The 17,736-nt window shown below is 37.4% G+C and overlaps 1 protein-coding gene across 8 annotated transcripts in view; it reads left to right on the forward strand.

The window, feature by feature from the left end:
* The window catches only part of LOC115217996 (sorting nexin-2), a 118,827-nt gene that overhangs the window by 16,760 nt on the left and 84,331 nt on the right, over nucleotides 1-17,736 (forward strand). The window lies entirely within an intron of this gene.

Here is a 17,736-nt window from a genome sequence, read left to right on the forward strand (position 1 = left end):
ATCATAGCAACAGTTTGTTGCACAAAAGGGGCATTTTTCTGTTATTTTCTCTACGTATTCTAACTGACGGCACCTCTTTTTTTTCTGTAACTTTTCAGTTTCGATTTTCTTTGAAAATTTTTTCAGATTAAAAAAAAGAAGAAAATGCCTAAATTCTAATGGCATAAATCGGATCTTTACCTTTTGAAGAAAGTCGAAACTAGAAAAATTACAAAAAAAGTATGACAAGCAGTAACCCCCACCTCCCCTGAAAAAAAAAAAAAAAAACAGTTACGAAGTCGTAAGCTTCAATGCTTAAATGATACACAGTATATACATACATGTACCAATTCACTCAAAATATTGAAGAGTTCAAACTTATATTCGAAGGCACTTCTTCAAAATCCCAGAGTAGAACTGAATTCTAAACCAGATGATCGCAAAGCGATCTTACCTAAAGTTACGTTTTCTCTTTTATTTACATTTTGCTGTACGTTTTTGTGAACATAGTTGGTTTTAAACTCTAACGAACCATCTACAACATTTACGATAACGAGAAGGGCATAGTATCCCTGCAACTACGGCGGAATATATTACTGTAAGGGATTATTGTTAACACGCACCGGCTTCTCGGCAATATATTTTTATTCACTTGTGTGTACATTCTCGACACACGCGTGATGACCTAGTTTCACTCGAGACATCAGTCAACCTGAGGTTACCGTAGAGGATATTTGCTCAAGTAATTGCTGTGGGGTCGAACCATTAAGTTGTCTTCTTAAATATATAGCCATGGTCTGGTTTGGGGGCCGGGGAGAATTGTTCTCGGTACTATTTAAGAAGAGTAGTCCCGGTGCGCGCACTCGCTACTCGCGCATCCGCGCTTGCTAGTCGTGACTAGTCGATCCTACAAAATAAAAAAAAAAAACACAAAGTAAATGTTTAAACAGTAAATAAAACACAAAGATAAGGATCGACTAGTCACGACTAGCTAGCGCGGATGCGCGAGTACGCGAGTGCGCGCACTGGGACCACTCTACTTAAATAGTACCATTGTTCTCCAACTACTGTTTAAAATGATCTCGTTTTATATCATCCTTATTTGTACTCATATATTAGACAGATGATTGTGTAATATATTTTACGTGTGTATGTGTATATCGACGTTTGTGTATGTTCGTTTGTCTATCTACGTACGTATGTGTGTGTATGTATAATGTTTTGTATTTGGCCTTTTATACAATATGCAGGCACAATTACATCTGCCTTAATGTGAAAAAATATTTCAGTTCAATCAATAAATAGATCGATAAAATAGGCAGCAGACGGAAAACAGTTAATATGAATATTTTCTTTCTTTTGTATATATCTTTTTTCAGTCTTTTGACTGCTGCTATGTTGGAGTACTGGCTTGAAGGTCTAGTCCAGTCAAGGGCAAAACGGCCCGTGGGACTTTCTGAATGGCACGCCTAAACATTAACCTTGAATCTTTTTAGTAGTGCGGCCTGCCATGTCTCATGTGGCTTGCTTCTTGAAAAAGATTGTCCATGCTTGATTTAGTTGAGCAAATTGACCTCAGTGCTTTTTTTTTTTTTTAAAGTCTGGTTTTGTTGACCCTCTAAGCTACATGGAATTAAACAAACCAGCACCTGTTGTCAAGCGATGTGTGTGTGTTGACACAGGCACAGATACATGCTTCTGTACAGTTTCCAACAAAGCATTGAATGGCCTGTAGCCATAGTAGAAGATACATGCTCAAGGTGCTGCACAGTTGGGGTTGAACCTGACCGAAACCATTTGCTTGCAGTGCAAGCTTCTTAACTGCACGTTGATGCCTGGAAATTATACTTTGTCCTTTTAGTTTCATGACTGTTGCCAAGTTCGTAACTACATAATGATGGGTTCGATCTCTGCTGTATAGTAATTGGGACATATTTCTTGTAATAGGACTTGACTAATAGCTTCCAAGTGTGTGTGTGTGAAGGTATTTAGCCTAGTGCTTAGGGTGTTGCACTCATGACTGTGAGATCATGGGCTCAATTCCCAAACCAGTAGTGTGTGCTGATGTTGAGTAAAACACTTCATTTGACATTGCTTCAGTCCACTCAGATGTAAATGAGTGACCCTTTGACTGACCAGTATCTTGTTCAGAGGTAATGTAAACCTGACCGCCTAGCCAGTAGAGTAGCATCATTTGAAGGCTACAACAGTGAGAAAGTGTATTGTGGATAGCGTTGTATAACCACATGTGATAGTCTGGTTGATGCAGTGGTAGGCATGGCTTTGTGATTAGGAAGCTTGCATCTCAACCACATAGTTTTGAGTTCAGTCCCACTGTGTGGCACCTTCCTATAGCCTCAGGCCAACCAAATTCTTTTGGGTGAATATATATATATGTGTGTGGACATGGTTTTGTGGTTAAGAAGCTTGCTTCCCAACCATATGGTCTTTGGTTCAATCTCACTGTACAGTACCTTGGGCAAGTGTCTTTTGCTATAGTCTCAGGCTGACTGATGTGTGTCTTTGTGTCTGTTTGTTTCTCTCCCCGGCCTCATCTGACAGCCAGTGTTGGAGTGGTTACATCCCTGTAACTTATCAGTTTGGTGAAAGAGACTGTTAGACGAAGTACAAAGCTTATAATTAAATAAATAAATCCTGGAGTGAGTTTGTTCAGCTAAAGTCCTTTACAGCATGACTGCAATCTAATGCCAGAAACAAGTGAAAGTTGAAGGATGTGTATACACACACACGCACACACACCATCATCATTTTGGTTCTTCTTTCCATGCTTGCATGGTGGATCATTACATGTTTTATTTAGGGTTACCACTCTCTTAGGTCAAGAATCACTTTTCATTTGTACATTCTATCTGGATGCCCATTGAATACCAGCTACTTTGCAGGGCTTACTATGTATTTTATCATGGTAAAAGACTTGTGGTTGTCATGTTCTGTCAGACTAAAGAATCCTCATGACCTTTATATTGCCTCCATTCCTTTGCCAACCACTTTACAGAGTTTATTGCATGCATTTTATCATGATGCCACCACTAGAGAAGTTGCCTTGTCTCTGGAAAGACTAAAGAGTTGTTGCTATTGTGTTTCTGTTTGTCCGAGTCAGATTTGATTGAGTTAGTGGACAGAAGAGAAGGAGCAATGATAGAGCTAATTTGAGAGTTAGAGAGAGAGAGAATGAAATGGTGGTTGGGAAGGGAGTAATGGAAGTGATACAGTGATAGGTAGTTACATATTGGTGGTTAAGGAAATTGAATAGGAAAACATTACAAATATTATGATACAGAGGAGACATTGATGGAAGGAGTAACATAATTGAGTGAGTGATTTATCAACAAAGAGTGTGTGTGTGTGTCTATACATCATCATTGTTTTAATGTACACTTTTCCATGCTTGCATGAGCCAAGTAAAAGTACACTGGAGCATTAGGAACAAGCGAAACCAATGAGCCCTTGTTTACTAAGATTGTGCAACATGTCAAGGTGGCTAGACATGCTTTTGTCGTGGCCTACAAGCAATTGGCACATTCAGCAAATTATTGTTTACAAACCAGTGAATACTAGAGAATGACACACACACGCACACACAGAACAGGTTTCTTTTAGTTTTTGTTTACTTAATCCACTCACAATATTTTGGTTTGCCTAGGGCTGTTATAGATGGCATTTGCCCAAAGTCTCTTCAGTGAGACTGAACTTGAAACCAAGTGGTTCAGAGAACACTTCTTTACCACACAGCCATGCAATATTTTTGTTGGTTGGTTTCCCACTTTCTGAGAAAGGTGAGAGAGAGAGAGAGTCTAAGAAGTGATGGATTAGAAACATGGGAAATTAACAGGGTGGGGAGTGAGACAGTTGGTTATGAAAAAAAAAAAGAATCCAGTTAAATATAGGGAGAGATTGGAAAAAAAGTAAGGGAAGAAGAGATAGCATGAGGAAGGAAGGAAAGGTGGGAAGAAGGTAGATAAAGCTCTGCCCTAGAGAGCAGTTCCTATATATAGTGATACTATAACAGAGGTATAAAGTGTAAGCAAATGGGAGAGAGAGAGAGAGAATGGTGGAAAGTGATTGGGAGATGTTGAAAAATGATGAGGTAGAGGTTTTGAGAGAATCTGATTGAGAGAAAAAAAGATGGAAAAAAGATAAACTAGAGAGCGGTAAAAATAAAGGGTAACTGAAAGAACATAATGAAACAAGAAAATAACTGAAAGCAGTCCTCTGTGTGTGCATACACACACACATACATATATATATATATATATATACATATATATACATATATATATATATATATATATATATATATATATATATATATATATATATATATATATATATATACACACATTTTATATATACATGCACATATACATATATATATACATGTACATATATATATATATATTATATATATACACATGCACATATACATATATATATACATGTACATATATATATATATATATATATATACATGCACGTATACATATATATACACACGCACATATATATGTGCATACATATATATATATACATGCACTTATATATATATTCATATATAATACACACACACACACACACATATATATATATATATATATATATATATATATACACACACATGCATATACACACACACACACACTCTCTTTCTCACACACACATGTACCTTGGTTTCTTCTTAACTCAAATCTCTCCCTTCATTCAGACTGATAAGACAGATGAAACTGAAATTGATTGTGAACATCTGCAATGAAAAAAAAAAACAAAAAAAAAACAGAATTTTAAATTAAAACTGGGAGGTGGAAACAGTTTCTCTGAATGCTTAAGATCAAAGACCTCTGCTGAAAACTCCATAAGAGCAGGTGGTACATGTGATTAGCAGTAGTAGCACTTGTGTATGTAGTATGCCAAGTAAGCTACACATGAAATGATTATGAATTTAGTTTATGCCACCTTCTGCTGTATGTCAGGGTGGGGGAGACATGAATGTCAAGTATTCCATTCCTTTTCTTCTGTAAACGTGGCTACATGCTTAATTCAAATGCAATTAGTAGTTGTAGTAGTAGAAAAAGTTTGACATGACACAAGACAAAAAATTTTGGGGTGAAGTTAGTCAGTGATATTAACCTGCTTCTTGACTTGTGTTTATTTTATTGATCTCAGGACAATAAAATGGTGAATATTTGAATGTTGAAAATAGTGCTGGAATAAGTACCACAAAATGTTTTAGCTAAATGCTCCAATAATTTTTATGTATCTACTAAACATTATAGTAGTTGTAGTTTCTAACATAGTCAAAAATATTTGGGAGGGAAGGGAACAGTCAATTTATACTGACTTCAGTAATTCACAGGTTTTTATCAACACTGGAAGAATGAAAGGCAAAGTTGACTTTGGTGAGATTTGAGCTCAATGGAAAGAGCTAGAATAAATACTGCAAGGCAGTTTGTTTGATTCCAACAATTCTGACAATCCACCACCCATTGTCGGAATAATGTTGAGAAATGCCATACACTAATCCCCTTGTAATCTTTATTGGTCTGGAACATTGTATCACTGTACAAAACAAGCAGCAGTTGTGGAGGTGTATTTAGCTGTTTGTATTTTTTCTTGTGTGTACTTGTGGTAGGTTTGTCTGTGCTTTTGTGTATACAGTCACTCCCCAATTCCCAGATTCATCTACAACACTGTCAATAAATGCAGACATGGCTGTGTGGTAAGGAATTTGCTGTTCTATCACATGGTTTTGGGTTTAGTCCACTGTACAACACCTTTGGTGTGTTCTTTAACCCTTGACTGTCGGAAGCCTTGTCAGTGGATTTGGTGGCTGGAAGCTAAAAGACACCTGTTGTGTCTATGTGCATGTATATATTATGTCTGTGTATTATGGATGTTACTTTCGTACAAGCTGTGTTCTTCATCTCCAATCTTCTGTGAAAACCTGTTTTTCTTGGAAACAGGTAAAGGGCATCTGGCTGTAGACAATTTGGTTTACCCAGTTCTAATAATAATAAACACAAATTTCCAAATGATGTTACTTTTATTTAGTCATTGTACAATTATAATTTCAAGACAAAAACAAGATAACACTTATAGTGTATCTTCAAAGTGTTGTCCTTCAGAATCAATACACAACTGGATTCTTCTCTGGGTGGAGTAGCAGATTTGCCGACACAAGCCGTTATTGTCTAGGGCTACAAATTCTGCAATTTCCCTCAGCTCAGGTATTGTCCGAATATCTTGTAAGTAGACACGTTTCTTCAGGATACCCCACATTGAGTAATCACAGAGACTCAAGTCCGGCAATTGTGGAGGCCATTCAATGGGTCCTTTCCTGCTGATCCACATCTTAAAAGTGTCATCCGAGAAGTCGCGTACATTTCTGCCATAATGAGATAGAGTACCATCATGCACCCAGATGTTGTTGTCTGTGTCAATCTGAGATACAGTGAAATCACGCAGCATGTCTTTATTACCATTAGAAATGGGCAAAGCAACTTATGGCCATTCCTGTATATGTGTAATATATGAATATATATATATTACAACATAATAATAGTAGAAGTAAAAGTGCATAATATACAATGTAATAATTACATTTGCATTGTATAATCATCATTGTTTAACGTCCACCTTCCATGCTGGTATGGGTTGGACAATTTGACAGGAGTTGACCAGACCTTTTTACCTGTTTTTGCAAGGTTTATGTGTAATAATTAAATAATTATCCACTTTGTGTTTTATTATGCACATGATCCCTTGGTCCATTGATGAATAGTCTTGAATGAAACTGGTCTGTGGTGCAAAAAAAAAAAAAAAGGTTGGAATCACTGGTTTAAATCATTTCACTTTACTTAGCCCTGATTTTAGCTTCTTGAAGAATGTAGTTTCTGATAAGTAAAATGGAGGAATGGTCACTGCTGGAATGGCTTTGGTCATTGGTTTGTTGGGTGAAGGCTGATTTGGCTTTAGGTATTACACTATTTAGTCCATTTACTCTATTAGCCATAAAAGAACTCCATACATGGTTGCTCAATTTGCTAGAAATAATAGCCCAGTCTTTCTTAAATCATACCTTTATTCTTTTAAAGAAAACACTTTTGATAACATGATACTGTGTTCCCTGCACATAATATAACTTGATGGTCCAACTGGAGTGTCTTCACCAATATATCTCTATCTAATCAGAATTGACCTCTGGTTAAACCACTTGAACTCCCACCCATACTTCTGTGTACATCTTAGGTTAATTTTTCCTCTTATCATGATTAAAATAATAATCTTATTTTATTTTCAGTGTTTGTCTAGTTAACGCAGTTTTTCAGATTTCAAATATTTGTGTTTGTTGTCTGAAGTGTTTATACAGCTGGATTTTACACATTTCTAATGTATATCCATTCTAACTGTGAGGTTGGAGTGGCATCAGCTTCACAGCTGGGGATATGTTTGTGATTGTGGGGTGCAAGTGGTTTTGGGTTCATACCCACTGCATGTATTTTCTACCATAGCCTCAGACTGACCAAAGTCCTGTGAGTGGATTTGGTAAAAAGAAACTCAAAAGAAGCCCATCATTTATATATCATCATACGTCCATTTTCCATGCTCGTATGGGTTGGATGGTTTGACTGGAGACAGGTAAACCAGGACGCTGCACCAGGCTCCAATCTGATCTAGCAATGTTTCTACAGCTGGACGCCCTTCCTAACGGCAACCACTCCAAGAATGTAGTGGGTGGTTTTTACGTGCCACTGGCGCAGGGGCCAGTCAGGCAGCACTGGCATCAGCTTTATTTGGATGTTGCTTTTTACATGCTACCAGCACAGGAGCCAGTCAGGGCAGTGGGGCTGGCATTGACCACATTCGGATGCTACTTTTTACATACCACAGGCACAGGGAGCCAGTCAGGTGTTACTGGTAATGACCCATGCATGCATGGTGCTTGTTGCATGCCACCAGCATGGGAGGCAGTCAGGTGGGACTGGCAATGACCCATTCATGCATGGTGCTTGTTGCGTGCCATCAGCATGGGAGCCAGTCAGGCGGCACTGGCATTGGCCACAACTACAATTTCCATTCGATTGTGATTAGGTTTGATTTTACTTAACTCAATAGGTCTCCTCAAGCACGGAACGTCAATTCAAAGGTACTTTTTAAATGGGCTGGTTATGCGACACTGGTGTAGGCTACAACTGTGATCTCACTTTACTTGCCGGGTCTTCTCAATCATAGCATATCTCCAGAGGTCTTGGTCTTTCGTCATTGCCTCTGTAAGTCCCAATGCTCAAAGGTCATTCTTCACCACCTCATCCCATTTCTTCCTGGGTCTCCCTCTTCCATTGATTTCTTCCACCGTTAGGGAGGGATACTTCTTCACACAGCTCTTCTCATCCATATGCAGCACATGACCATACCAGCACAGTCATCTCTCTTGCACACGACATCTGATGCTTCTTATGTCCAACATTTCCCTCAGGGCACTTTTCATTTCTTTCAAGCCTACACATGTCTTCAGCAGTCACGGTCCATGTTTCACTGCCATGTGGCATGGCAGTTCGCACACATGTATCATGCAATCTACCTTTCACTCTGAGTGAGAGGCCCTTTGTCACCAGTAGAGGTAGGAGCTTTCTGAACTTTATTAGGCTATTCTTATTCTAGTGACAACTCTGAGCATCCACCCACATTACAAACTCGGTCACCTAGGTAGCGGAAGCTATCAACTACTTCTAGTTTCTTCACCTGGCATGTGATGGAATCAGTTTTCTGAGCATCTGCGGTGTTTTTTTACCCCTGTGCATCTGCTGCTCGCAAAAGCTGTCTTCCTGGTTACCCTTTCTTTGATGTTGCTGAACCTCTTAGGTATCCTTGGCTTACACTGGGTACATCTTATGGAGCTTCTACCTACACCACTTCTACAGACTGAGCAGGGCCATCTACCTGAAGGGACTTGTGATGTGCTTGCCTTCCTACTTACTAGGACTTTGGTTTTTGCAACATTGACTGTAAGGCCCTTCGATTCTAAACCTTACTTCCACACCTGAAATTTCTTCTCTAGTTCTGGTAGTGATTCCGCTGGCCATGTTGGGGCACCACCTTGAAGAATTTCAATCAAACGAATTGACCCCAATACTTATTTTATCAATCTCTTTTGCTGAATCATTGTTATAGAGACAACAACACTGGTCTGGCTATCAAACAATGGTGGGAGACAAACACATGATGGGCTTCTTTTAGTTTCTGTCTACCAAATCTACTCAAAGCTTCGGTCAGCCTGAAACTATTGTAGAAGACACTTGCACAATGTGCCATCCTTTAGGGCTGAGCCCAGAACCATGTGGTTGGAAAGCAACCATCTTACCACACAGCCATGCCTACCCCTACATATTTGTGTATCTAACTTGATATTGTGTGATAGTTGTGAGTGTTACTGTCAATCGTAAGTGTTATTCATTTCCATTATTCTGTGAGAACACGTCTGACCACCAGAAAATATTACCTTGCTTGGAAACTGGTGAGGGCTGCTGACAAGAAGTGCTTCCAGCCATAGACAATTTACCTCAATAAACTCTGTCTGACCCATGCAAGTAAGGAAGAATTGACATTAATATGATGATGATTTCTATTGAGTAGACTGCCAACAACTTATTGTTTCACAAAGTGTGATATAAAATAAATCATATAAATAAGTCTGAGGTATATTTGGCTGCCAATTGTAGTTGTTAGATCAGCTACATAGAAGTTCCCTCATTGGTTTGTTTTGGTGGCAGTAGTAGTGTTAATGGCGGTGGAGTTGGTTGCATGCTGAAGTGCACATACACGAAATTTTTCATAAGGGTTGTTGAGATAGATGTTCTCATCGTGCTAGTCTATTTCTTATTCAGTTTAGTTTGGTATGATAGTATATATAAATATTTGTGTGTTGATGTCATGTTCAATGAAAGAAACCATTGTGTGTTTTAATACATAGAAATAGACAAATTTTTGTGATATAAGAGAGGTGGAGAAATTTTTGTCGGTTGTGTTAAAGTGAGAGTAATTTTTAGAGTTACATACATAAACACACAAACACACACTTGTATCATCATCATCATCATTGCATGGGTTGGATGGTTTGACTGAGGACTGGCAAGCCAGTAAGCTGCTCCAGGCTCCCATCAGATCTGGCAAGGTTTCTACAGGTCACACATAAAATGTGTGCTTGTATGAAAGGGGGAGAGAAACTATTATGTGTGTGTGTGTATATATATGCAGCCCCTTATATATATATAAATATGTACTTATTATTTTACTTGTTTCAGTCTGTGGCCATGTTGGAGTACCTCCATGAAGAGGTTTTTTTTTTAGTCAAACAAATTGCCTCCAGGACTTAGTGGTTCTGCAAAAGAGAATAAGTACCAGGCTTAAGAAATAAGTTACAGTGATGTAAACACACCAGCACTGGTTGCCAAGTGGTGTGAGAGGACAAGCACAGACACACACATAGATATATATATACGTACACATGCATACATAAATACATACTTGTAAACATACATGCATAAATACATACTTGTAAACATACATGCATACATATGTACATATATAATTTATGTGTACATACACATATGATAGGCTTCTTTCAGTTTCCATCGGCCAAATCCATTCACATGGCTTTGGTTGGCCTCAGGCTACAGTAGAAGACAGTTACCCAGAGTGCCTTGTAGTGGGACTGAAACCGGAAACACATGGTTGGGAAGCAAGCTTCTTACCACATAGCCATCATCATATATAAGTTGTGAAGGAATGAGAAAGCTGGAGAAATATTGATTCCATTAGTCTTTGTGCAGGCAACCTGTCTTGGTGAACTGTAACTCTTAAAAACTCTGATTTATATAAAGTATTCTTTAGTCTCACAGACATTCTCTGTAGTGCTAATGGTATAATAAAATGTACCTTGTTTATACTGTCAAATAGTGTTCACAAGGTATCCGACAATTGAAAAAAAAAAAATTCATTAGCAGTGCAGGCATGGCTGTGGTAAGAAGTTTGGTACATATTGCTGGGTACTACTCTCTTGCAAGTGATGGCTATGGTACTATAGTACATGAAGACATTGATCACTAATAATCATTGTCTCATGGAGTGGCTCTGTGTGTTGGAGGTACTAATAGCTCATGGCAGAAGAACGGTAGTATGAATAGTAGTAAGGCAGCAAGCTGGCAGAAACGTTAGCACACCGGGCGAAATGCTTAGTGGTATTTCATCTGTCTTTACATTCTGAGTTCAGATTGCACTGAGGTTGACTTTGACTTTCATCCTTTCAGGGTCGATAAATTAAGTACCAGTTGTGTACTAAAGTTGATCTAATTGTCTGGCCCCATCCCTAAAAATTTCGGGCCTTGTGCTTAGAGTAGAAAAGAACATGTAATAGTAGCTCACCACAACCTCTTTTAAAATAATCAAATTTCAATTTTTGGGGGATCTGATTAACTTCTTAATTCTGAAATGAACAGTAAAGAGTTGCTTGGTTTTTATGAATTAGATTAATGATCTTCTTGAAATTTGGTTAGTTTTGAAAAAACAACATGGTCAAGTTTAGGACCTATTTCACAGTACATTGTCGCTTAATGTTCACCTTCCATGCTGACATGGGTTGGATGGTTTGACTGAGAGCTGGCGAGCCAGAAGGCTGCTCCAATCTGATCTGGCACAAAAAGAAAATAAAGAAATCTCCATTAGGTTGCTAAACTTGCTAGAAATTATACCCTTAAAAAATGTGATTGTCATGACAAAAATACCTAATATTATCCCCCCAAAAATGTGTGAGACACTCTACATTTTTCAGTTTTATTACCTCATTGTAGAGCAATGATGAGAGAATCACTAAGTAAATAGACAAGTATTGTACACTGGTTGGCATAGCAAAATAGAATTCTTTAGAGAATAAATAATTTATATAATAACAGTTTTTATGTATTGGCTGATTATCCAATATTCATTAATCAACATACTACCACAACCATTAGCTGATAGATAATGTTGATTCATCTCTTTGGTTTGGCAACCACTTAACAAGGATCTCATTCTGTGAACAAGTTATCTGTGTACAACCATTGCTCAGTTCTCAGGAAATTTTTGCTTGCAAATTTCCTTTATAATTTCTTTTTTTTTTTTCAGCAAATCTGCAAAGATCGTCTTGCAGGAATTCTATGGACACTACACCTCTTCTCTCTTCTTCTTATTTTTAAATCATTTACTCAGGGAACGCTAATAAGCATGGCCCCTCTTACTTTTGATTGTTGGAAAGAACAGAGTAAGTCTGTCTCCTCAAGCATGAGACCTGACCTGAATGCTTAGAACAAGAAAAACTCAGCTAAATGTACTTAAAAAAAAAGGGGCGGGGTAGTGTCAAACTCTATGATTTCATCGTTATTGTTTTAAAATCCACTTTTCCATGCTTCCATAATTGGGCAGAAATTTGTTCAGGTGGATTTTCTACATCCAGATGCCCTTCTTGCTAGACCAAGTAAGGTAATGTTTCCCCATGACTAGACAGGTTTTCACAGATGATTGGTAAAGACCATCACTTAGCATGACAGACGCAACTATCAACGTCAAGGCTAGGTGACAGTAACACACACACACACACACACACCTTTTTCTTTCTTTCTTTCTTTTAAATATATATATATATACACTACATATATATATCATCATCATTTAACGTCCGTTATCCATGCTGGCATGGGTTGGATGGTTTGACTCTGCTTGCATGTGATACCAGTGTCTGCCATGACTGCGATTTTGCTTGGTTTGATGGGTCTTCTTTTCAAGCATGACATAATACCAAAGGTCTTGGTTATTGCCTCCATGAGGCACAACACTTGGGGGGAACGCAGCCACTTTATGTATTAGACACACACAGCAGGTTTCATTCGGTTTATGTTAATCAACTCCAAATCCATTCATAAAGCTTTGATCAGCCCAGCACTGTAGTAGAAGAAACTTGTATAAAGTGGCATGCAGTAGGCTTGAACCCAGAACTATGTGGTTAGGAAGCAAACTTCTTACCACACGGTCATGCCTGTGCCTAAGGACTGAAAGGAATATTGCATCTTGTTCAGTACCGTAACCATACCATACGTCCATCAGTCCAGTCTAGTACTTTATTTCAACCACTCTGAAAGGGTGAACGGCAAAGTGACCTCAACAAGGTTTCAACTCTGAGTATAGAAAACCAGAACAAATAAGTTCTGCCATATTTCTGCCAGTTCAGTCCTTAAGTTGACTAAGTTATTTTAAAAGTTGGGGTGATAAATATAATTCTTAACTGTGTGGGGTATGATAGTTGTATAATCAAAGCACTAGAGTATTGGCCTATTTAATATTCAAGCTCTCTAGTTTTAATTAACTTTCTTGGTTAAGTTTGCTTGACTGATGAAGTTAAACTCTTTGGTGGTTAGTGGGAGGACCAAGTCATCCAGTTGTAACAATATCTATTCTGTTGGTGCTACCCATGGGAAAATGAGTTTAAAAAAATACTAGTTTTTGTTATTTAAGTCTAAAAACTATCCTCCTATATGTACATACATTCCCCGACACATTTCTCCAAATAGTCCTTGTTCTTTATCACATATTTGAACCACTCAAGTGGTGACAGTTATGGTCGTTGTTGCTGTTTAGCTCTAGGTCAGCCTCAGTTGACACTGACATAATAATTTCATTCAGGAGTTTATCCTGGAGATTGGATTTCAATGAAACAATAGTAAATAGATATAATAAAAGGGAATTTTCTCACTCCATTCTCCTTGTTTGTAATTATATGTGTGTGTGTGTGTGTTAAGTGGCTCCCATGTAGCAAATTTTTCACTTTCAGCATGCAGTCTCATCAAATTATATTATTAAAAGTGTATAACATTGAAATTGAGTTTTAACTTAACACTTTCTCAGACTATTCCTGCATGGACTGGTAGGGTTATTTTACACATTTTGACATTTAGATTCTACTATCATTCCCCTCTTAGCCTAGCTGTAAATGCCATAGTGATGTACTATTCAGACAGATATCTTACTTGATGATGGATCCTTCTAAAGTAGGCTACAACACAACTCCTTCCAATGATTGTTGTTGATGTTGTTATTTAGTTTTAGTTCATCCTTGATTTAAGTAGACCTATGACGAAATGTTTTTAGGCTGTGATCATCATGGCTTTTTATTTTTCAGGAAGTGTGCATCCAGGACCCCATTAATGCATTCTCGGTCTTTTATCGGGTTGAGTAAAAAGTATGCAATGTTTTGAACCATGAAGGATTTGTACCGGATTTTTGCAGAGTTTTGAATTTTTTTTTAAACATATTTTTGCAATTGTCTGATAATACTTGCCTGACTCCATCAATAAATCAATATTGATTTTTTTTTTTTCACCATTGTTACAATCATCTGAAATGGAACTGTCAAAGCACAATATTTGAGCAATTTTGCTATTCTACTTCAAAAATGGATGTAAAACTGCTTGTGATATCAACAAAACGTTTGGTGAGAAAATTACTAGTAAGTGGTCAGCTCGAAAATGGTTTAGACTATTTCGTAGTGGAGACCTGAACCTTAAAGATTGTGAGCATAGTGGACACCCATCTGTCATCGATGACAATCAATAAAAGACCATCATTGAGAAAGAGCCATGTAAAATCACTTGAGAACTGGTAAAAAAACATCAAGTTAACCAGAAAACTGCCTGCAGCCATTTGCATACGATCTGAAAATCAAAAGCTCGACAAATGAGTACCACGATTTGAATGAAAATCAAAAAATGCACAGATATGAAATTTGTGATCCATATTTTGACCTTATTGTAACTTGCAATGAAAAGTGGATTTTGTACAACAATAAAAAAAATGTTCTTCACAGTGGTTGGACCAAAATGAAGCACCAAAAACCTTCCCTAAACCTGAGCTCTTCAAATAGGTTATGGTGACTGTTTGGTGGTGTACTGCTGGACTCCTCCACTATAACTTCTTTAAACCTGGAAAAACCATTACTGCAGAAACATATTACTATGAAATTGCCAAAATGAATGAAAAACTGCTACTCCTGCATCCCAGACTGGTCAACAGAAGAGGGCCAATCATTCTTCACGCTTCAGTAATGACGCTCCAGAAGTTGAGGGAACTTGGCTACAAAGTTCTTCCCCACCCAGCTTATTCCCCAGACCTTTCTCCTACTGACTACCACTTTTTCCAGCACCTTGATGGTTTCCTGTGAGAGGAGGAGTTAAAAAATCAAATCGATACTGAAATTGTGTTCAAAGAGTTCATCAGCTCCAGAACTCCAGATTTTCATATTAGCGGAATAAAAATGTGTTGATTGTAATGGTACTTACTTTGATGAATAAAATTCCTGCATTGTTGAAATATATTGTGATGAATTTCATGTTTCAAAACGTTGCTTACTTTTTACTCAGCCTGATAGATAGTAGTGTATGATGTAGATTTGGCTACTGTTTGTAGTAAGTTTAGCAACTTTGGAGAGGTACATAGTTGTTTCAAAAAAGGTGTTTGATACATTGTAAACTGAATTAACCCAAACAATGGACTACTCACAGCATATACCATTATAGAAAGCAAGAATATGTTCTTGCTGGCAGAGCTCCTCTGCATTTAGTTGTATTGTTGTGGCTGGTTTGATCAAATGAAGCACTTCCTCAAAATTTTGTAGCCTCCTGCCTATGATAGAAAACCATTATCATTAGAACCAGGAAACTAGCCAAAGCAATAGAAAGATGATATTGGATTAATTCAATTACCTATACTTCATTCTCTACAATACTAGCTTTGTACCATTAGATAAATAGTGGGGGAGGGGAGAATAATTTAATATTTTGACATTTTTATCTTAATTGGAAATATCCTATTTCAGGTTTTGACTAATTATTTATTATATTGTAGGCTAGCAATTAAAATATTGCTGATTAGTGTTTTGATAAAACTTTTTTTGTTTTGATTAGATAATCAGCTCTCAGATGGAAAAATAATTGCCCTATGACATTTTCAGTAACCTATTTAGTTCTATGTTGTCACATTGTCATATTACTTTAAATTGTCTATTGTGTTTTATATTGCGAGTTTTCTAGATTTTTAACTATTTCTATTAATTTTAGTTTGACTTTCTTTTTTTTTTTTTACTTTCTCCTCCCATTGCATAATGTACCTTGACTGGTTGATAATGAATGATACTGAATGATAATGAGATTTAACATTATAATTATGAGAGTGAAAGATTGTTATTATTAGCTCTTTCCCCACCAAATTTCAGGCCTTGCCAATTGTAGAAAAAATTACTGTTATTATATCTAACATACTCAGCTTGTTGCTGGAGTGTCTTGAATATATCAACCATTCACTTCCTGTGAACTAAGGTGGATTGCCAAGTAATGCTGTTTTTCATTTTTTAATGCCTATTTTTCCAACCATTTTTTGATTTCTTTGTTCACTGTATCTAGGGTATCAACAATTATTATTATTATTATTATTATTATTATTATGGTGGTGAGCTGGCAGAATCATTAGTGTGCTGGACGAAATGCTTTGCAGTATTTCACCCGCTGGTACATTCTGAGTTCAAATTCCACAAAAGTCGACTTTACCTTTCATCCTTTTGGGGTCCATAAAATAAGTACCAGTTAAACACTGGGGTCAATGTAATCAACTCATCCCCTCCCTCCAAAGATTGCTGCCCTTGTGGCAAAATTTGAAACCATTATTATTATTATTGAGAGCACATACCATCAAAGTGATGTTAGGGTACAAATATATGAAGCCCAATGTACCCATAATGACAACCTGTCTAAGGGTACACCAGATACATGCATCACAACCATATATCTGTACCATGGTGATCTTGTATCAAAATAAACAACACATGACCTTGTAGGTGGGGGCCTAGTTAGAATTTTCTTCGGGTTGTGTAGCTCATCCTGCTCAAAAGGCCCCTAATGAAGAATTGTCTAAAGATGATAAATAAAACACTCATGTTTCCAGAGGTGAAATATTCAAATCCCAAAGAATCCCTCTCCATACTTGGCTATGATTCTTTCTTTATAGGATGCAAAGGTTGATACACTGACAAGCACTAAGTCTCGATCTTCCACTTGACCCAGGATTGAAACTGCAGGAAATGATGCCGTACAAATAATGACATTTTCTTCTCATCACCCAGGAAACTCTGCAGATATCAGAGCCTCAGCATAAGCTTTTGTATCAACAGACACAACTTACTAAACTCTTTTGCAGAGTGTTGGCAGAAAGTGGACCTTCTGACTTGTGGAATGTGTCCCTTTCACAAGAAAGGAAACCACTGATTGTATAGTCTGGTTAGATGAAAACTGCCAAGTGTTAATAACTAATGGAGATCATCCATGTGTTCGCTACTCTTCTTGGCCTTTAAGAGGCAGCTTCCTCTCAGTTTGTTTCAGGTGTGGCTGGCCATCTTGCTCATAATGTACTCTCAGTTCTTATTTACCTGGAAGTCTGGCTTGAACTAGACATTTTAATAGGACCTTCACTCCAGTAACCCACGATGCTGACTGGCATGAACTTGACTCAACAATTGCTGAGCTTCCAGCCTATTTATTTAATACTAATAATCTGTATCTATTTAAAGCTAAAGTAATTTCTGATGCTATTTTAGTGATTGTAAGATACATGCTCATCATTAAAGATCTTCGAAGATTGTAAGGTGCAATATGTCCAGAGAGCATGAAA

The sequence above is a fragment of the Octopus sinensis genome, linkage group LG12 (genome assembly GCF_006345805.1).
Source record: "Octopus sinensis linkage group LG12, ASM634580v1, whole genome shotgun sequence".
In the NCBI taxonomy this organism is placed as follows: Eukaryota; Metazoa; Mollusca; class Cephalopoda; order Octopoda; family Octopodidae; genus Octopus; species Octopus sinensis.